The sequence below is a fragment of the Bombus huntii genome, chromosome 18 (assembly GCF_024542735.1).
Source record: "Bombus huntii isolate Logan2020A chromosome 18, iyBomHunt1.1, whole genome shotgun sequence".
In the NCBI taxonomy this organism is placed as follows: domain Eukaryota; kingdom Metazoa; phylum Arthropoda; class Insecta; order Hymenoptera; family Apidae; genus Bombus; species Bombus huntii.
The window spans coordinates 4,722,823-4,746,009 of record NC_066255.1 but is presented as its reverse complement, the minus strand read 5'-3'; the positions used below and the strand labels follow the sequence as shown (position 1 = coordinate 4,746,009).

Genomic DNA, 23,187 nt, shown 5'->3' with positions numbered 1-23,187 from the left:
ACGTAATATACTAAAACATTCTAAGATACCGTGGTAATTTTTCTATTTCTTGTACAAATCATTTCAACTTGTTTTTTTAATGTTTTTATTCCTAATTGGTACACCGAAATGGATGTAGCAAATGTATATCACGGTATTATCCAAATAGCCTAATATCCGAACGTTCTATTATTCAAACACAATATTTCTTCGTAACGAATGCCCTTTTCCGTTTCAAATGTGTACATACGTATGTCGTCAGTGTTCATACACAATGTACTCTTTCCTTGATTTGATTCATTGAATTGTGATTATACGAATTTGGTATGAAACTAGGAAGCGTTCTAACTATCGCAGGAAAATACGATGTAAACGAGAAAACTGGAAAGTGATGTAAGCGCAACAAAATTAGCAAAAATACACGATATTGGAGAAGCCAGAATCACAGACATTAAAGGAAGAAAAACATAATTGAAAATTCTTCAAAGCAGGTAGATTCCTCGGATGTTGGCAAATGTAGAAAAGCCGTAAGTATTCTGATGTAATGAAATGTTTCACGTAGACGATAATAATGGCGATTTTATATAAATGAAAACAGCAGACGAAAAAGCTAATGAAAAGATATCTTCTCATGCCGAAGCACTCGTGGCACTCGTAGAAGAACTCCGATGATTCGAAGTACGATAAGGAACGTAACTCTGTGTAGTTATTTACGTTGAAAAAATTATCTGATTATGGATTCATAAATATTTAAAGAATCTGTCGATTACTCTTAAACTGTATTTGGATAAATGAAATTTCGTCTTCCTATTATTTCAGAAAAGAGAGGCTCTACTACATTGTCTGCAGTATGTTTCTAATAATTAGTAAAATATATGAACTAAATAAATGTAGACGTGAAAGTCACTGCACATCAGTATATTAAGGGTCAACACAAATACACTGACTGTCACATCACGAAGACATTTTAAAGAACTAATAAGGACAAAATTGTTTATTTAACAAATCAAAATCTCGATCAATTATAGAGCCATATATTATTATATTATAGCAGTGTTATAGCAGTCATTGGCTCGGATTTTAATTAAATTGGTCGTGAAAGTGAGAAGAAGTAAAGAGACCGAGTAATCACGAAGAAATGGTATGTATGTAACTTGATCGAAGCAAATACCAAACTTTTAGTTGTTATCTTCAACGAGGGAAATTTGGTCATCTAAGTAGGTTATCGACGCAAGTGTTAATGAAAGATAAAACACGATTGGAGCAATGAAAGAACTTCATTATTTTTCCTTCTTCGCGAAATAGCAAATATACAGTAGCTCACGTGAAAATATCTGAATATTTGTGCAAACATTTTGTAAATATATCATGTGTATTATGTTCGCGATCAATGAATATCACAGTAGTTCCTATATGAGTTTTCAGATTGACTAAAAATTTGACTGACCTACAATAGTCATGTCTCATTCCGATACTAAAGAAATTTTTAAATATTTTATGTAACGCATACAATAAAGATACGTAAGTTATCTATGCTAAATGCTGAAATACTTATAGAAGTCCTTTATGGATATAGTAGATATTATAATATGTGTGTTAGGCGAAACATTTTGAAGTTTAATTATCACCGTAATGAGACACGGCTAAGATAACACAGGTACGCTTATATCGAACAAGTGTTTCCCGATATGCTTCATAATGTTTCGTGTAACAGATAACATACATTATGCACCAAAGCCTTTTACGACCAGCGTTCAAATACTTTCACGACGAACCACTGTACCAAAATTCAAGTCTCACGCGACACATCGATACGAATGATCGGTGCAAACAAACGTTTACCTTTTCCACGATCGTCCGAGAGCAACGCGAAACTTCACTCGGCGTATCACAAATCTCGTCGTGGTTTTGTTTCTAAAACGAGAAACTCTCTGCAGAAGTCACAGAAATAAAATGAAATCTAGCTTCTTCACTTTTGTCCGACTCGATAAGTCGATTTCGAACAAACTTTACTCTTTTCTTCTTCTTCTTCTTCTTCTTCTTCCGGATGTCTTTTCACTGTTTCAACAGGATAAAACGGAAATTGGAAAAATAACAACAAAAATCGCGGATCGCAACGACTCTCGTGATCCTGTGATCCAAGTCCAGGACACGTGCTCGATCTCGATCGTCACAATGATCTTGGGTGCACGGATCCTCGATTTTTCGGACGCCGCGCTACATCGTCGTTTAAAAGGGGGCACGCACCGACTGTTCGCCGCGTGGACAATTAGCGGGGCTTTATAGCGTGTGCAAACGAAAGCGGAGCCCCACCAGCGTCGTGTGTGCGGCTATTGGACGATGACTTTGGTTCCCGTGGATCGTCCCGTCGACAGCAACGCCGAAGTCGAAGACGTCACTGGAGAACTGCGGGGATTTTACGATTCCAAAGAGCCGCTTCTCCTGCTTCACCGCGACCGTTGGGTTTTCTCGTGACTCGTTTGCACGCTTTTTTCCCTTCTCGCTCTTCTCACTACCATCGCAATCTTCCTTCTCCCTCGTCGCTTTGTCGCGACACGTATACGCGACCGGAAAGCGAGAGACATAAACTGGTGACGCGCAGGTGAGTGTACCTGCCGAGAACGTTGCGACGTTGTTGCATGGTTTGATATGTTTCCCCAAACTGTGTTTGGTTAACTAACTTAATTCGCCTGTTGGTGACTCATGGAAATTTGAGTGATATTACGAGGTGCAGTTGCGGAGTATTTGGAGTGAGAATTTGTGAATTTCCTGTGTTTCACCATGTTACGTATGGTAATTTACAGTGTTGTTTGTATAGTATAGTACAGATTGGAAGAGATACAATAATAAGCAGACAGCTAGGCTGGTTAATTGATCAGGAATATTAATTGAGTATGAATTGTTTAGCAAGGAAAAGAAAAAAGTATAATTCTAAGTTGCTTTGCTGCGTACATTGGGATTTATGATATACGAAAGATCGATTTCTTTCAGGTAGGAAAGAATGATTATAAAATAGAAATTATTACGTAATTTTTAGTATCACAGGTTTACCGTGGTATTGAATTCGGCTAATGATATGTGAACTGGAAAAACAATGATCATGTGAATCAAATGTTGATTATCCATCCGTCGAAGCGTTAGTCAGATATCGTGTAACTGATAGTTCCTTGAGTGGTTTTCAAAGTCGAACGATGAAACAATTTGAAATAATCGTTCCATTATCGACGAAATGAACGAATTTATCTAATGGGGCTCGTTAATTTATTCGACTTTTAATATTAATTACTAATTGTTATAGAAATTGATTTAACAAATTTGATATAAATTGATTTACCATTAATTAATCGATGGTAGAAAAGAGACGTTGGAAAATGAGTAATATGTAGCTTTAGTTTTACAGATTTTACAAAATAAATGTTACTATTTAAGAAAAAATAAATTTGATGGGGTAAAAGCTATATGGAAATATACTAACGACTTAACGAATTTAAATTTAAAGGACTTTAGAAACAAAGAAACAGAGACAAACTTTAGTTCTCGATGATACTTGACACGTGAATTGATTAACAGCTTGTCTTGCGTGATTAAATTTAATAGGATTAATTGAAAAGTTCGTATACCGTGTGTGAATCATGATAAAGTTGGTTTCATCGTAATTCACACGGTACTCGCAATGATCATTCAATCGGCAATTTTATTGTTCCAACATCACATCATTTACTTATCTTCGACTTGTACAATTCTCTGTGTTTTACGCAATTCTCTTTTTTATCCATCATTTTCTCGCATAGCACTCGAGTAAAAGCGAATCAACCGTTCAGTGAACCATACTTTGTTTCACTATGTTTCTTCACATGGTAAATGTTTTTTGATATCTTTTTCAAATTGAAATTCTACGGTTCTTCGGTTTGTTACATTGTGAACGAAAAAATCAACAGATATATAGAAGAATATCGAGGTTAATCGCATCGACATTTTCAAATTTTTTAACACTCAATTTTAACTTTCTAATAATAACTTTCAAATTTTCAAATTGTCGAACTTCTAAATTTCCGAATTTCCAAATATTCCAGTTTCGATGCGCTCGAAGTTCCAAATATCCTAATTTTGAAATATCTTCAAATCGTCCAAGTTCCAAATTTCCAATCTTCGATATCGCCGGAGTTCTAATTTTTTGACCTTCTATGTTTACCCGAGAGATAAAAAAATTATGATCGGATAGTGTCGATTATGCCAATCGAGGATTACAAATTTTCTATTCGTGCGATCTTCGACACCGAAAATAAATGAGCGCGATATTTTCCGTTTTTATCTTCCTTGAGCCGCAGTTAATTAAATCAATTGTCACGAAAGAACACGGTAGTTTTTCTGATTCCCGAAACAAAATAGCCCCATTGATAGCTTCAGGCAAATTCGCTGAGTAATGAAATCTACTCGCGAAACACGGAGACGCAGGGACTTAACCGTCAAAGATATTTGCTTCAGAAACCCGATACCCTTGAAAAAGAAAAAAAAGAATAGAATTACATGTTATATACGCGAGATGCAAGATCGCTCTTACGATCTTTCTTACGCAACGGAACAGTTTGAAAACGAAGTTTGAATTTCGCGCGTATTCCAGTAAAGGGTTCCTCCTTGAAAATTCGCCAATAGAAATCGAACGCGAAAGATTTCGTGAACGCGAAAAGCTATTCAAATTATTCGTCGATTTAATTCTCGAAATTCGTTGATAAATATTAATTATATTTTATCGCAGCGGAGGATAGATTTCGTAATAGACGCGTGAAGAAAGACGTTTTATCGATATTTATAAGAATTATAAGTCATCGTCTTGCGTTGATCTAAGAGGAAATCTAAAACAGAGGTATCTTCCTGCGAGCGGTTTGAACAACGTTCATAAAACGTTCTTTTTCGTTGGTTACAACGATCTTCTGCAAATTCGAAGATTGTCTCGGTTGCTGCAGTATATGTTGTTTCTAAGATTTGTCGATAAAAGCGCTAAATCATCGGGATTACTTATAAGTAACATACCTGTATCATTCCGTTTGATAGATCTGTTCAACGTGTGTCGCGAGATGTTATTATTACCATAAACAGATAACGATTTTTGCTGACATTTTTTCAAAATTACGTCATCTTGTAGAGCATAGAAAATTGGAACAATCGGTATATCGCGCTGATTGCTCTTGTCATTTTTGTTCGTCTGTATCATAAATTAACGTTAGAAGGCATATAGTATCTTTTTTCTTTCGCCTTTTTTTCTTTTTCTTTTTTTTTTTTAGGAAGGAGATTTCTCTTTTCTGTTGCAGGATAGTGCATAATTAATACTTTTAATAAATCCATTTTTATGCATACAATAGCTTTTGCCTGACTTTATAAAGACGTTATGAAAGTACGCACTGTAATTCTCACAGAAGACGTTCCTTTAATTACTCGATCGACAAGGTGATTATTAGCATGTTGTTATTCAGGGTCGTCAATTCTACGTTGCGAATATATAGGTATTTCTGATATCAATTACTCGTTATACTCGTTATGATTTGTATCCAATTTTCGTTTCATTATTTCCTCGTTATGTACAGTTTGTTTATAATTACTATGCATATCTACAGATTATCGTCTGTAATTGCTTGACATTGATTTCAAATTTTTATCGAAGTACAGTCATTCTTTATTTAATTTTGTAAATATTTATTATTTTGTAAATAAATAATTATTTTGTAAATATTTTAATCCAACTCGGAAGAAAAATATTCTGTTCTGATGCTGCACGATGAATAAATTATTTCAGCAACTCTAGTGCGTTTTGTTATTTAACAAAATCCAAAAGGTGCACACGCCAAGATCATGGAAAGATACATCGTCGTTGATCGTTCTTATAAAATTTGCGTGCATGATAGCACCGATAACGTTGCGACATGACAACGCAACATGCCCGGGGATTCGTCTACATGTCGTACGTACACACATAGGACGACAACATTTGCATTCGTAATCGCAGCTATAAACGGTGCTTCACACATATCGCAAACTTCCTTATCAGCTCCTCTGAATAAAATCGAAGAGAAGATTTGATGATTCACGATAAATATAAAGTTTAAGTCGGAAGCTTGTCGTTGAAGAATTGAAACACGTAAAATACTGCTGTTTAATTTCGATATCATTTCTTTTTAATTATTGCTGCCTCGACTATTTGGACAAGCTACAGATCATTAAGAAATAGACTTATACCGCTTCCAAAATAATTATGATTACGCGATTATGCTATTCCATTTATTAACGATGTTTCGATTGATTCAAACGAACGAATATTCTAAGAGTGAAATTATAATTCGTTTATAAATAAAAGTTTTACGTTAAAGTACACGTAAGTCTCTCGTTTTATCAATTTTTGTCGAAAAATATACTTACATCACTTTTAAAATAAACGCTTCAGTTAAAAGTGGAAAGAATTCTGTTAAATACGAAGATACGTGTAACTGAGGAAATTTTGTCGAAGTAAAATGTGCATATCTGTTAAAATGAATAATACTTTGATATTTTTGAAGTTACAATAATATACGAAAAGATTCCTAAAATCAAATAAAACAACAACTTTGGTGTGATGTTATTAAATCGAACACCGCGGGTAGAAAGATAAGATTAGTTTTATGGATTTTATATAATATAAGCGTATTAATATTTTCAAAATATCCAAAAGTATGGCAAGAACACATATTCAATTCCAAAATCAAATAATTTCTATCGTGTATAATGAAAAAAAAAGAAAAAAAAACAAAAATTGTGGCTTATTACAGTCTTGCTGTACAGTATTCAATTTTAAAACTGCTCCGTAAAAAATATAAAACGTAATTTATCCTGCTTTTTCCCTATAATTTTCATAGGTAATATTCGTGGAAATCAGAAACTGGTTAGACATCGCGATGATGCATAAATTAACGATCCATGATATGAAAGATTGATTTTAGATAGAGAAGTTATTAAGAGAACATGTTGCTTGCCAGCTAGGAGGAGCACCTCGAGGAAAAGCGATAATATTTAAAATTAGATTAAATTCAATTAATGTTTAATGATCTTCGAGTAAATAAAATATAGTTCAGGCGAATTTTCCGACGTTAAAATGTATGTTTGATGTTGATTGCGGAAGATAAAGTTTTATTGTCTAATAGCTGTTTGGAAAGCAATTATGCCTGCAAAACACGAAATTACTATTTCGTGTAGACGATTGCACAATTTGCCATTCCTGCAAATTATTTCATCATGTGTATTAATTTCTATTTCGGGATCTCTTTCTTCGAAGATTTTTATAAATGCAAGAGCGAAACTCGATGATTTTTAAGAAAAAAAAAAAACAGCTTATATCAACGTTATCAACAGTATAATCTAATATTAATAATTTTCATAATTCAATATTCAATATTTAATATTGTTTTTGTAAATTTCAAAATATCTTCAATAGTACAGATAATATATTCGTAAAAGAAATTCGAATACTTTTTTGTAAGTCTGTTTTTGTGTGTAGGCCTATTCGTTTATAATTTAGATTAAAATTTCAAATTAATTATAATTCTCTATGTGTGATATATTTTATTGTAGTTTCGTCTTTAACGTGTTGGAGATCATTTCTCAAATATCAATATCGATCAAAGCAAAGACGAATACGAAGACGAGATTGAATTGCAAGACACAAATTTGGGATAGCAATATCATTGAGATTAATGAGAGAATAATGTATGGTAACGGCTTAAGCGCTACACAATAAAGGACTACGATGAAGCTACAGCAGCATGCGTCTGTGGAAAAAGAGCGAAAGATAGCACATGCACATAAGTTTTGCAATTTTGAATCGATTTCTTCTGAAACGCGGCGGCCTTCGGCCGCGTGAATTAATTTATGAATAAAGGAAGCAAGATATCTGGAAGTGCGTAAAGCGTTACTACATTCCCACGGATGAATGCAACATGCTTGTAACACGTGTTTGTATTCCGTATGTTTAAATACCATTCGGCGTTCGTTTTTAAAGAGTAGAAAATCAAACAATCGTATAATGGAAAAGGCGATACCATAAGCGAAGCTCATTCGAATTTATTTCTTCGATTGTAAAGTCGTGACGTACCTTTGCATATTGTTCTTTCATTTTGGATAATAAAAATGTCTGTTGGAAGTATGCAAATGTGTCGACGTTACATAAAAGTTAATGAAAAGTCGAGGAATTAAATAAAAGTAAAAAATTCAAAAGATCGACAAGTCACGAATATAAAAGAAAAAGATCGAAAAATTACACGAATTTCTGGATATACGTTGATCAACTCCGTACTCGAAAGGCAGAGAAACGCGAGTGACGATATTGTAACATTTTCTGTAATCTATCTTGGAACTTGCAGCTTCTTCTTTTTACGATAAATACACGTTTCTTCTTTTTTTTTTTCTCTTTGAGAAGTTTAGCTCTAAATATTTAGCTAAGCAAGAACAAAAAATCCAGTTTAGTAGATCTGTTTTAAACAAGAAAGAAATTAAAGAAGTAAATAAGAATTGAAGAAGTAAATAAGAATTGAAGAAGTAAACAAAGAAATCCAAGGAATCGAGGAAATTTTAAAGCTAAATATAAATCATTCTCTCCATGTAGCTTTAAATTTTTCTATTTTCAATGGAAAACACCTAACATGAATTTATGAACAAACTGAGACGAATAATCAATGAATTCACGTTCTAAGCTCCGTAACAAAATTCCAGAGCTGGTGTCCTAGTTCTGGATCTAGTAGTGAGCTTGATCGAAATTCAAGAAGCTGTGAATTTTGTAATAGAAGCTCGCCCATAGTAAACTCCTATTCTTTTGTCTTGAAACTCGATACGACTTGAAAGATTCGGTTTTCTCATCCCTGTAACTGGAATTTCGTTACATGCGAACCATCGATCGTGGTTAGACACAACGAGCCGAAACGATTTTTGCGTGCTGTCACATTCGGTTTTATTCATCGGAAAGCTGTTGACCTTGAAAGCAATGGACGCCCAGGGAAAGTCCGTGGTTCCCAGCGAATCGAAGAGCAACTCACAGGCAAGCAGCGACCGAAGAAGGTCGGCCAAGTGATTACCAGAAGCCACGAAGACGAGTTTGAAACCGGTTCATGGAAGAACGAATGAAGATGGAAGAGTGGCGAAAACATGAGACTAGATAACCCGTGTGTACGACCGATGAAAGAAATTCAGGTAAAATTTCATTGGCAAACCGCAACTATCCTTGATACGAACTTTTCCTTGCCGAATTATCGATTTATTTGTCATTTTTACGTTCTTCCTGTTATGTCATTTCATTTTATTTTATTTTATTTGTAATTCTTAAATCAAATTCTTCAAATTTATATTCTTTACTATTTCTAGACTCTAGTAAACATCGTTTATCCTTGCATAGTCGTATTTTGGAAATTTGTATTTTATTGATATCGTTGCATTTTGAAAATTGTTGCTCTATTAGCATCGTTATATTTTATCTATAGATTAGAAGTTGATAATTGTCCATTTTCATGAGCAATTAGAAAGATAATAACTTTGTAAAATGTTTTATATTTTTACGAATTCCTTGTGTTTGAGAACTCGATTTTACTTTGCGTGTCTCATTTTATGAGTTTAGTTTATTTACGAAAATATCTATTTTTCTCTTGTCCAATAAGTGTCAATTACAATGATCGATGTTACGCGGAACTTCCTAAACCTTGCACCACTATCAAACCAATGTTTCAAAGTCCAACTTTCGTCCCAAGTTGTGGCAGAATTTTTATTTACCAAGGCCCATTAATGTCGAAATGAGTAGAAAGGTTGGATCTATTGTGGAGTTCAATTCGGAGGACCTTGAGATTTTTAAGGCACTTGCGTTTAATAAAAGCGAATCGTTTTATTTGACATCTGAGTTAGCGAATTTAGGTGTTAACGTTTTATGAGAGCAACCATATAGCGTCGAGGGTTCGATAATCAACACGGTAAATACGAAAAATGAAATTTTGACTATTAGTTGAATCAGAATTTTAAAAGGAAATAGCTATCATTTTACATATCAATTATAAAATTATTTAAATATTTAGAACTCTCAGATTAATTTTTTACAATTACCACGAATTACCGATAGCTATGAAGCTATGCTTTCTCATTGCGTGATATGAGACATAATTTTATTGGAAAGGCAGAATCGACTTGACTTTAGGTTTAAAAAGCAACATTAAATTAACATTCGTTCGTGTATAAATTAAAGGTGTTCTCAATAATTCGATGTTTCAACTTGAACACACAAAACTTACTCATTGTCAGTTTTAGGTATGTTCAGTTTTCAGCGATTTTTCTGGCAACACCATTATCTATCCATTTTCTTTATGTCTTCAGGCAACACTGTTATTTATCTATCTTTTATGTCTACAAAAATTGCAGTCTCTTCACATTTTCGAAATACTTCATCTCTTTTTTTATCGCATTTCCGTTATTTCTGAACATAAATCCTTCTTTTCGTCGTCGTGTTACGCGACACGCTATAATATCGCACGATAATATCGCTGACTAATTTTTGTTACAGATTAATAGTAGCATATCGTAAAGTATCTGTTATTTTCTGTTACGAGAAAGCGCGATGCAATTAGAAATTTTACAATTTTTTTAATATTCAAGAAAGTCCTAATATAAACGATATCCTGACAAATTCCTTGATTTGTTTTTTTTTTTTGTAGATAATAATACATTCTAGATAAAGCTTACTAAAAAAAATTATTTAAAATTATTTAATTTCATAAAACATTACTCACGTGTAAAAATCTGCGACAAATTTTCGAAACATGGACATCATTCGGTAATCTTCCGTGGATAGATGTTTCCATAGATCAGAATCTTAATGCAGACATCATGCAAAGAAATGAACACACATGTGTAAACTACATACATAAACATGTGTAAACTACAAGAGAGTTCTGGCTAATGACAAAGAAAATTGAACTTTCTAGGAAAAATAAGATATTTGCTTTACGTATGTAAGCGTAAAGTATGTTATTAATAAATTATAGCCTAAGTAGCGACCATTCTTTCCCAGTTGACTTTAGAGGAAAATAATGTTATTACCTGCCATTTACACTCTTCTATAATCGGATAAATGGTATGGATAATGTTTTCTACTTAAAATTCTAATTTTTTGTTACGCCTTGGAATAACCCAACGAAAATACGTAAGACCTTTTCCGTTACATTTCTCGGCAATTAAGGAATTTTAGATAAGTCAGCTATAAGAACTGAAATGTTATTTCTGGAGTAATTTGAAACAGCGCGTAAATAGAATTGACTGTAATTTGAAAAAAACAAAATTTCAACCGGTTAACGCCTAAAAATAGAAAAATTAGTGGCTATGAACATGGCCGAAAGAACAATGTTGAGAAAATTAAACGCGAATAACTAACTATATAGTTATATGAATAATATGACCAACTAACGAAGAATTAATAGATGCAGCATCAACGAAGAGGATGAGACTATACAGACATCTATTAAAAAAAAGGGTAATTTCATGCTTGAAGATTAACGATGAGAAGATGAGAAGAAGGAGAACAATGTTGGAGAAATTAAAAACGAACGACGTGTAAAATCAGAAGAATTAAAAGATCAATGAGAAGTAGAATGCATCGGAGAAGATCAAACGATACAGCGTTAATATTATCCCGAAGCACGAATAAAAGAACGGTATTAAAATTGTCTGGAGTTCCAATTTCAAACAAGATCTCGGATTATCTGCAGGAAATCAAGCACAATGCAATTACTTTGCTTATCGGTTGAGAAATTTCTGTATCGCGTCATTCGCCCTTCTCTTGTGACGCAAATCGTGGTATTACGCATGATTGCTAATAAAATAAAAATCAGAAAGAAAGACAGCAAGCAAAAATGTAACGATGACGGTGATTATCAGCGCGATAGATCATTCGTTCTACTTCCTGATGTCCTTCTCTACACGATGATAGGCTCGATTTCTATATTTAAAGAAACGCATAGACGTAAGCAGAAGAATACCATATTAGTAAACTGGAAGCTGTAGCAGCCTTTAGAATGGCCAGAAAAGAAGGAAATATACGAGGGACACCGTTCAGTTCCTATGTTGCGGTTTCGTAATCTGTCGTTAATGTTAGAGATAATGTTTATGCTGGTCGTTATCGAATTGTTCGCTTTTGAAACAGACATGACCGTCACTACGAAACAGATATTCCGATTGGCTTGCATAATATGTGTCAGCTCTTACAGCTGCGCGTAATATTTGCCTCTCAGCGTGTCCTTCTTCCTTCGAGTTTCGTATCCATCTGATTTCTCCTGCCGCTTCTATATTTTCTCCTGTTTTTTGGTCATTCGTTCTTCATTTACACGTAGTATTATTCGATCGGTTCTACGACATCTTTCCATTCTTTTCAATCTTCCTTGTTCGTAGTATTTTACGATATCGAGTTTGCTTATTTGGGAAATATAAAATATCTTGACTTTCGTAAATCGATAATTTACAATTTCTCTTTGGTTCGCGAGCTCACGCTAAAAACTGTGACTTGAGAGAAATTGTAAATTAATAGAAAAATGGTAACTTTCCCTCTTTCGAAGTAACTTTATAATTTTCTTCTCTTTGTTCGTCTTTCTGAATTGTTAAATTTCAAGATATTAGCGATTTCCTTGACTCGAAAAATATTGACAAATTTTCATAGAATTATTTCAACGTCGTGTTCTCCAGGATGGAGCGAAGAAACGTGCAATTTCGAAGGTTTAGATGCGAGACGGTTAACTGTATATCAAGGTAAGAGCCGAAAAGCAATTTGTACGATCGTTTCTTTATACAAAGACGAGAGAAGTGACTCCCATGAATGGATGAAACGACCGCAAGCAAGGCCATCCTGGCTGCCTGGTTCCATTCGCTTTTTACGAACACACATTTAAGTTCAAGTTCACCGGCGTAAACGATCTTGAACGAGTTCGACGAAAAGACACGGTTAAATGTTATCTAATCGTCCTTCAATTTCGCTTCGGTCCTACTTGACAGGTATATCATTTTCTTAAGTAACTTCCTTACTTAACTCTTACTTAACTAGCTGATTAAACAATTTTTTCAACAGACTTTTTCCATTTCGAGATGTGTAATAAACCTTAGGTTGTTTTACTTATCTCGCGCTCTGTATCTTTTGCTTTTTAACGGCCACTTTCATTTAACGCCATTTTGCTAGCTATGCTTCCTTTAATTACACTTTAGTTATACTGTTTAGTAACTAAACAGTATTGCGTGTATAGCTTATGGTTAAATAGTTCAATCATCTAAATAGGGAACAATCGGAATGTTTTTTTTCTCTTATTTATTTATTTATATCTTACAATTTGTCCAGTAGGACATTTGGTAAAATATTATAGTTTAGTGATATAGCAATATAGCATGTGGATGGCTACCACCAGTGGGATACCATCTTCGAATTTGATTGATTTATTTCTTTAGGGTGGTGAGTGTTTGTATGTTAGGTTACGTCCTTTGTGAAATCTGTTTGGTGTTTCCTTTTTAATTTTCTTTTTATGTTTGATGCGCCGACCGTGGAATGTTTTTAGAAAAAAGAAAAAAATCATGTAAGGCAAAAGGTTGAAACAAGTTAATTATATTGGAAGTTTTAATTTTTTAAATATAAATTACGTGTAAGTTGGTAATTATAATGGCTTTAAAGAACTTTGTTTCAATTTCTAACAATTTTAACAATTTTAATAATTATTTGACTGGAGAATACACTTGCCACTTATGTATATTTATATATTCATTATGACCTTTTCATTAATAGAATTTTTCAAAAAACTTTTTAGTTTATCCGTATCGGCTTTGTTTTCAAGGGGATTTATCGTTTCTTTGAAGCACGCTTTCATCCATTTTCTTTCCTCTCACATGCACGCGTGTCCTTTCGTTTATCGTTACATTTATTGCGATAAAAATATTCTCTCCCTTTGTTTCTAGATTCTCATTTCAATCGAATATTAATACACCGTTAAGAGCAAACAGAGCTCAGAACTCCCCTTTCAAGTCATTGCAGCGTGCACGTTAAAAATTATAAATATTGTCCATTTACGAAGCAATGCGCAGAATCGTTTGACTTGGAATATTTTAATTAAGGACATCTCTCTACGTCAGAGAAATAATAGAAAGAGACAGAGTTCTTGAATCGATATATCCTTGATACTTCCGTTTTATCGTTTATAAATTATGCACCAAATTGACACAGTTTCCCTATCGATCGTTTCAATCCTGTAAAAAATACCAACAGTTTATAAAGGAAAATATTTGAAAATTTTCTTTTAAATATGTCTTGTATTTTCTAGCAAGTACATTCCTTTTTTTTCGATCGAGTTACAGTATATTTTTCTTCGATTTCCGACAAGGAACCGAAACCTTTTTTTCTATAATTCGACCTTCCATTTGGCTCCATGGCCACAGGGAGTCTAATGGGTTCGATGAAAGGGCTAGTGCGTGACGAAAAAATGATCTTGCGAGATTGTTCTTTACCGGAAACTGCCATCATGTTTTTGCCAACTTTTCCTTTGATGTTCACCACCTTTTCGTTGAGGGAACTTTGGTTAGTGGCTTCTTAATCAAATCGCTCGGAGGTATGTTGCTTCCCTTTGGGGAAAATATATCCTACTTTGATAAAATTTTAATACACTCTTGCATTAATTTTGATACTTCTCTACTTTAATTTTATTTGTAGTACTTTTCCTGGATCCGACTCTCTATTCTTTTTATTCCTTTCTATTTTATAATTCTGTTCTCGTTTATTTGGAGAATATAAAATGCCACACAGCTTTTATTCAATTATTCTAAATCTATATTATCTAATTTACCATTATTCTTTCATTCGTCGAGTAAAATCATACTTTGAAGAATGGCATTTTAACAAAGTGAAACTTTCCTCCCTTAAAGACAAGTTTCATAATCTCCTGTTGCTTTTCATGGCCTATGTTATACAAACTACAATTCTCTTATATTGTTCTTAAATCAATCGCAATATTTCCCATAATCTTGATTAGTCAGTATTACTAATTTATAAATAAAATCGACGGAAGGAACTACGTCTCTTAGAAAGATAATTCCGTTTCAGTTTCTAGGATATTATCATATAAACGATCAGTGTTTATAGCGTTATAAACATGAATTAAAGATATGAACGATAGAACACCAGAACATCGTTAGCAACACGTTAGAAATGTAGATACGATATATATTATAATACCATCAGTTGATTTGACCGATTCCTTCACCATGGCGTAAGAAATACTATTTTCGACCTCCATTTGCTGGATTTTTTATTCGAACGCGAACACCTGTCCGAGAAAATCAATCTTCTGGAAACTATAAAATGAAATACTCCACTCGAACAATAATTGTATTGTGTTCTCTCTTAACATATTATTCCCGGATTATTCTCGCGTTATCTACCATTGATAAACATTTATCTTCGCGCTTTGCTAAATATTCCATATTCATAAAAATGTCCATAATTCTAGAATATACATTTGGTCTACCAGGTGACAATTTTATCACGAACGTTCTGTTTTTCCCACGCGATCATTGACATTTGTAAATAATTTGTGATATTGTTTTTCAATTATATTTATGAAGATATAAAAACAAATAAACTTCAGCAGTAAATATATATGTACTGACAAATTAACACGTTTCAGTGCGAAATCGATGCACGTATCAACATCATTTATTTACTTTTTTTTCAATACTTCTCAACAATAACGAATTAATATTTGTGAAATAAAAATCAAGCGAGAAAATTGTTTCCACCTTTTTCTTTTTTCTTCTGAGCGGAAAGCAGGAATCGTAGAAATCCTCCCGACTTGAACATGTTAAACGAGAAAAAAATTCGCCATGTCATCGCAGTACGGCATTTGGGCGAGCACTCGCGACGAAGATAAAAGACGCATATAACGTGCAATCTCTCTGCAGCTTGATATCAGGAGATCTGTCGAGTAAAAGCCTGTTTATAAAATTTTTGTTGGTATCTCCCTGACTCGAAACATTTTGAATATTTGCTTTTTTGTTTATCACCACACATCAGTGTGAGAAGTGTTGCTTAAGTAAATAAATCCTACCACTTTATCGTGAGCGTCATGCAGAAATCATTTATCTTCCCTTCCGTGTCTTCAGATATTGCGCTGACATTCGGCGAAGAACAGACTTTTCGTGTAACTTTAATTTTAACTGAAGATCCAACTAAAAAAGTAATGAACATCGAATGTAGCAGTTTGTAACGTAAGTTACATAGCATGTAACTTTGTGATACGATACCTTCTTGACACAGAACGATCAAAATTAATGTAAGGTGGTTTGAACGATATTTTTCAAATTGCTCTTTGAAGGGGGGAAGAAATTTTCTAATTAGAAATTAAAATTGCACGTATCTTTGCTCAAATTCTTCATATTTAAGTCGTAACAAACGTTATTTAACAAGAGCTAACAAACAAGAACGTACAGTGAACGAGCTAATTTTCAAGTGATTAGACTTTGATGTTCTAACGATTTTACTAATCCTCCCTTTTTACCAATCCTCTATTGCTTCCGCGGACGATTATTGTTTACAATTATAATATTACTTACTTACGCGCTGACGATATCATATCGGCATAATGAGATCAAAATTGAACAGCGACTATTTCTATTTTTGTGCATCGCATACCGTACTGCGATGGTAACTTGATAATTGCGAAACAAATTCAGGAAACGTTTGCTACGAAGTAAGAAGTAATAACAAGCAAGAGTAGTAATAATAAGCGAAGGTATCTTCGGTCCGTAATTGAGTTGCATCGATCATCTTCAATGCCAGTCAGACGAATCTCGTCGATAAACGCAAAGAAGCTCGTGTTCATGGTGATACATTTTTCTGTCGCATGGCTGAACGTTGCGTTACTGCGACGCTACGTTGATACTACACCGGCGTTCTCGATAAAAAATCCCCTCGAGCCAGCTTGGATTTTTCAAATGATTCGATCAGTTTTATGTAGTATGCGTATGAATCGTTTTCCTTTACTTCTTGTTCCTTTTTTTCTTCTTCTTTTTTTCTCGAGAATCTCGAGAAATCGTGCAATTAACGAACAAAGTAGAATCAGTAATTAGTTACCAGGATGACGGAAACGACGTTCTTACGCGTGTCCTTCTTATCCGTAGAATCTGGAATTTCTGATGGAATAATTTTTGTCCTGGCAAAGGCACGTGTCGAAGACAATTGCCAAGTCTCCGTGACGAGTAATTAAAGGATCGTTGATTGGTCCAATTTTAGAACGTTAGAACGCAACAATTACGTGATTCGTCGGTAAAAAAGGGAAGACGTAGAAATGTACAGCTATGGCGTGCGCGTATGACCCTCTTTTCCGTATACGAAGGAATTCTTGATTGTATCGTTTCTTGCCCCGGCAAAGAGGGGTGTCGAAAACAATCGCGACGTTTTCACGGCGAGTAATTAAAATTTCATCGACGCTAAATACGATTTTAAAATGGATGGTTTGTTTGTAAAAGGAAATAATTTATTGTGGATGAAAGAGATTCGGAGAAGCCGTGCGCGCGAGGAGGACAGTGCAATTCCTCGCGTATGAAGCAATTCCTTGTACAGCAGCGTGCATGTGTGGTCGAAATGTCAACATTCTATAACTGCTTCAAATTGTTCTGAACAAGTTGCATTGTAATTAATCTGTCTTGAAGGCGAATAACAACTCATACGGTGTTAATTACTTGTATCTGCGGCATAAAAACAGGTGACTGTACCGTTGAACGGTACACGTGCATACATGTACGGTACTTACACGTACATACATGCATGCACATAAGCATATGTCTCTTTGTATGTATGTTTATATTCATGTTTCTTCGTACGCATATCGAATCGTCAAAATAAGGTGATTTAGAATGCAATAAAATTCGATGATCTTAATCTGTGACTAACTTTTAGTAGGACTAACTTTACCTTAAGCACATTTTTAGCTAGTAAAATTAAGTTTGCTTTTATTCGATCGAAATGTACGTTGATATCATGTTAAACGTGTATTAATCGCAATTTATTTACTTAATTATAGAACATTTGAATTTTTTATGAAATCTATATAAACGATGATTAAATGGTTAAAGCTTTTCTGTCAATTACGAAAAATATTCCCCCATATTGCCATCACATTTTTAACAGTTAGACGTTAATCATGACGTATGTAATTTTAATACATTGTATATGGACTGGATATATTGTACATTAATTATTTCCCCTTCGTCCATGATCAATTTTCAGGACATGCCCTGTCCCTTATTGTTGATCAAGCAAGCTTCGACTGACCACATTTCCGAAGTTTGTCAACCGTTCCTCGGTGGATTCCACCGATGGACGTCAGATAGCTCTTCGGGCTTGTTTTCTACGATTTTCGATAACTGTAATTCCATTTATTCCCTACTGCTATGCGTTTTCAGCCAGGTATCCTTGGAAATATCGAGTTGGACACGCTCAGCTGGCTCATGGATTGATATTACACGAAAGAGGAAACAAATCAGTTATTTGTAGTATCGACGATTTTTTCCAGGTACGTCGTGAAGAAAACGATCGCGCACGTAGAACAGGAGGAGAGACAGAGACGCGATTTTTCCTTTTCATGATCATGGGGAATTATTGCAATCGATATTGTAAACAAGTCCTGGCGGAAATATTTTAATCAACTTGCGATTGGTTAAATAGAGTCTATCAGGTTGAAGCAATTTTTTATCTCGTCGTAACTTGAAAGATATAATTGCCATGGGCGATCGCGTGTATTAGTAATAACTATCGTGTATAATTTAATTAGCTTTTAAGTGAAATAATAATTGCAGGGCGGTTTGAGGAAAATTACGATTTTTAATATCTTTGGAATTATACAGCCCTCCTTAGCTCAAGTAATTTATATAACATTTGTTCATTTCTCGAATCATCGCACATGACACGACTTGAGACATCGATATATCTTCTTTCTGAGTTAACATTATTTTTTTCTTTTTTCATTCTTCTAAATAATGAAAGTCTAATAACAGGATGTATTGGTATCTCTCATACAAGAATTCTATTGACATTACTTAACTTCCTTCTTATATTCATTAAGACAGGAAAAGATTCAATAACGAAGTTTAGAAAGAATAAAGAAAAAGTTACACACGAGTCAACATATAGCGAGGAATCGATCTCACGAAAGTTCCAATGATGTAACCCGCGAGAGAAAGAAGAAGAAGAAGGAAATAGCGTGCAAGTTCAGGAATCGCCAGCGATCGTATAAAATATTCTATATAACGTTCAACGATCCTAAAATAGAAAAATGTCTTTTGCGAAACTATTGAAATTATTCCAACCCTTGAAAAAATCATTAAAATAATCTTATCTGAAGAATTATTGAAATAATACCCAACTGAAGGATTATTCAAATAATTCCATACTTAAATTATTTCTTACGCCCACTAAAAGCGAAACAGATTCGCTAACAAGTTCAGCGAAGACCAAAGTCAAAGAAAAAGCAAACTCTTCCCCAAAATTAGCAGAGAATCGATCACGCGGCAGTTTTAGTGGCATTAACTGGCATAAAGAAGTAGAGAAAAATGAGATGCAGGTTCACGAATCGCACGAGGATGACGATAGGTCAGGCGATGATATCCTCTCGTCGATACTCGGAGATTTCTTCGCGATTTCGTGCCGTGCCATTCAAATGCATTCAAATGTCTCATCAATAATTCATGAGGCCGGTTATCAAGGCTACAAATCTTAGGCTCGGGTCCTGTGCATCGTCTGTAATGTTTCATGGCACTCGAAAAGATTCTCCATGAGACGTTACAAAATTATATCAATACTAGTAACAACGGCAACAACGGCAACAACGGCAACAACGGCAACAACGGCAACAACGGCAACAACGGCAACAACGGCAACAACGACAACAACGACAACAACGACAACAATAATAATAATAACAACAATGATAATAATAACAACAATAATAATAATAACAACAATAATAACATTAATATTAATCGATTAAAACTTTTTCTGGAGACATCAACAAAGATGAACGATGAAGTGTTGTAATCAGGTGAGAGGCAAACGTTGCGTGCCGGAAATGTGAACGTGTCATCGTTAACGCGGCCGGAGGCCCGTCGTCACAATTTACCTTCCCACTAGGGAGAAACACTTTATCTTGAGTTTCCCTTCGCGGGCTAACCTTGCTGAATTGCTTCAAACAAATGATTTTTTTTTTTTTGCTTTTGTTTTCCATGGGAATCTAAGGTGGATTTTGAAAGTTGACGAGTTTCGAATCGATTGGATTTTGGAAGGGAAGTAGTGATGCTGTTTCTATTAGTTCCTGGAGAAAATCGTGGAAACTACTTTTTGAGATTTGTACATGTATTTTAGACGTTGATTTTAAAAGACCGATATTTGTTTGGTACATTTATTTTTGAATTTTTATCGGTGGGAATTTACAGTGTTTTCACGATTCTGCTTTAATTTAATTTTTCACGCCGTTAACACGTTAGTTGCCACGGTGGTTATCGGTGACCAACTAGGTAAAATAAATTGAATCTTTTAAAATGGTTAAAACAGGAATTTCACGGATTAAAAAATTGTCAACAACATGAACCATTTAAATAACATCGTTGGAGAAAAATTGTACCTGTTGGGGTTATCTGTATTCTGTTAATGTGTAACAGAAATATATTCGAGTATAACGGTATAAGTTCAGTGTATGCTAATCCAGATCTGCACGCTGGCAGCGTGACATTACAATAGAGCCCCGAAGCCATGGGCCTATGGTATTTATGTAATATCGCGATATAATGTGTTTACAAAGAGTGGACAATAGAGATGTTAATCAGACAGAAAAAGACGATTGTTGTTCAATCTGAACTATTCACGCCAAACGCACAGAAAACAGCGCAATCCACACTCTCTCGGCAACGCCACTCGCAACCTCTGTCTCCGCTCAACTCGCACTCGGCTCCTCGACTCACACTCTGTTTCTCGACTAACGCTCTGGTCGTTGCCGCATTCTGTTGTCTTTTTCCTAGGCCCACCGCACACGTGTTCTGCAGACGCTCGTGGCCAGGGTCACGTAGGTCTTTTCCACGAAACTATGCACTGGAAAAGACCGATGACACATTGATGGGCCCGACGGCGCCTCGGCTCTCGCGACATTGTTCATAGTTCGCCCGATATTTCTTAGGCCTTTCGTCCACGATACTACATTTATAATTCCAAAAATCCAGTTTGTTTACATCTCGCTGCACCATCTACACAAGGCATATTCCAGAAAAGGCTATTGGTCTGGAAGGCCCTTCAAATTAATTTAGTAATAGATAATGCTTAATAGGTTCGAAAATCAGGAAAACTAAACAGTAGAGCAGACGTAGAATTTTCCTGGAAGAGTGGAGTGTTTTCCTCCAACAGTGCCAATACAAAATAACACATTACAAAGAATAAACATTACCTCGTACATCTCAATCTATCTTTTAAAGCAAAATATATAAAAATTGAACGCGTTCAAGAAAATAAACATAACGATAGCTATACAGCATATGGCATATGTCAAATCAAATATAATATATTTTTTAACGTACCAGAATTTCAATAGAATTTTAGCAGAATTTTGCTGGATAATTAGTTTAGACGCGCGGTAGGTTGAACAAAAATTGAAAATCGCTGCATTATATCAATCCGTGTCTAAACAAGAATCACGTATTAGACGTGTAACGTCACGAACAACGATTACAAGTGACCTCAAATTCCCTAGAATTTCTGAAAATATCACGGAGCATTCAAGGACAGGAAGTGTTTCCTTAACGAGTACCGGCGATAAATGGAACAGTTCCAGGGAAATAGTTGCACGATACGGTAAACGTGGTTCGATGGAAGTAATGAGTCGCGTTTTACGTCAAAGTATATCCATCGAAACTGGGTCCATGGAAGTATCAACTAGACGACAGTGTTATACGATCTTTCAGTGAAACTCCATCTGCATCTATTACTTTATTTCATCGATCAATACTCGCTGATCCACTTCTAATAGGACGAAAGAACAAAAAGAATTCTCGCAACGTGTTAACAAGTTTCTATTGGTCGCAGTTCCGTGACTTTTTCCATTATCCAGAATCAATATACCGATAGATGAATATAAGATGAGGAAGAAAAAACTTCGCTTAAATCTAAGATCGAAATGGTTTGACGTAGCGCGTCATTATCGTAACACGATCGGCAAACGCGTTAGCTTTGGTTGGTGATTCGTTCTCAGCGATTATTAGCGACGTTTGTAGGTTCTTTTCGTGGAAACCTTGATATAACTTGCCTCTCGATCCGCTTTTTAAACGTTCAGACTATTTATTCGAATGGTTTTTCGTTTCAATCGAACGAGCAACCTTGGTTGATTTAGTGAACGTTTATTAGAGAACTCGAGTAATTATGCGAAAGGGAATTATGCTCGATCATCGTTAGTGTCCGGTTTTACGTTACAATAAATCATGTACCTACTCGAATTGATAATTCTATGAACATAATATCGTGTTTACAATGTTTCCATTCTGAATTACGATTTTCCTGCTTTCAAAAACGATGGAAGGAGAATATTGAAATTTTCCAGTTTTCGCGTTTCACAGTTCGTTCCATTGTTTCATGAGATACATAATTTACGATAAAATTAATTATACAGTACTTTGTCTTAATTTCATTGGAAATAGCATGTAATGCTTAGTTAACGTCATCGAATCGCGAATGACTCATAAACGTTTCGTTTGGACTTATGTTATTATATTTTAGACAATTTTATTCTATTTCAATTTTTCACAGCATCTAACACCTAAACTGTAAAACTTGAGATATTTTATATCTGAAATTACTTTTCTGTCATGATGTTATTGTAAACGAGAATCACGCAGTTTTTCAAGGACTGATCGGAACCGCGTTCATTTTAGCATGTCACATGCCACGGGGGTCACCGGTCACCGACACTCAATTTGTCGGTGCCGCCATGGAGATCACCGGTAACCGGAGTGCCAAGATTGGTAAAAATAAAATCAAAAAATTTGAACAAATGTCGATTGTTCATTATCACCATCGTTACTACAACGGCGTGACGAAATTAATACAATATAAAACATATAAAAATAAATTTATTTATACATGAAATATAGACCTATAAT

At 34.7% G+C, this 23,187-nt stretch overlaps 1 protein-coding gene across 1 annotated transcript in view; it reads left to right on the top strand.

Annotated features, from left to right (window-relative positions):
- Positions 1-23,187, top strand: part of LOC126875518 (glutathione S-transferase-like) — a 108,417-nt gene that overhangs the window by 42,145 nt on the left and 43,085 nt on the right. The window lies entirely within an intron of this gene.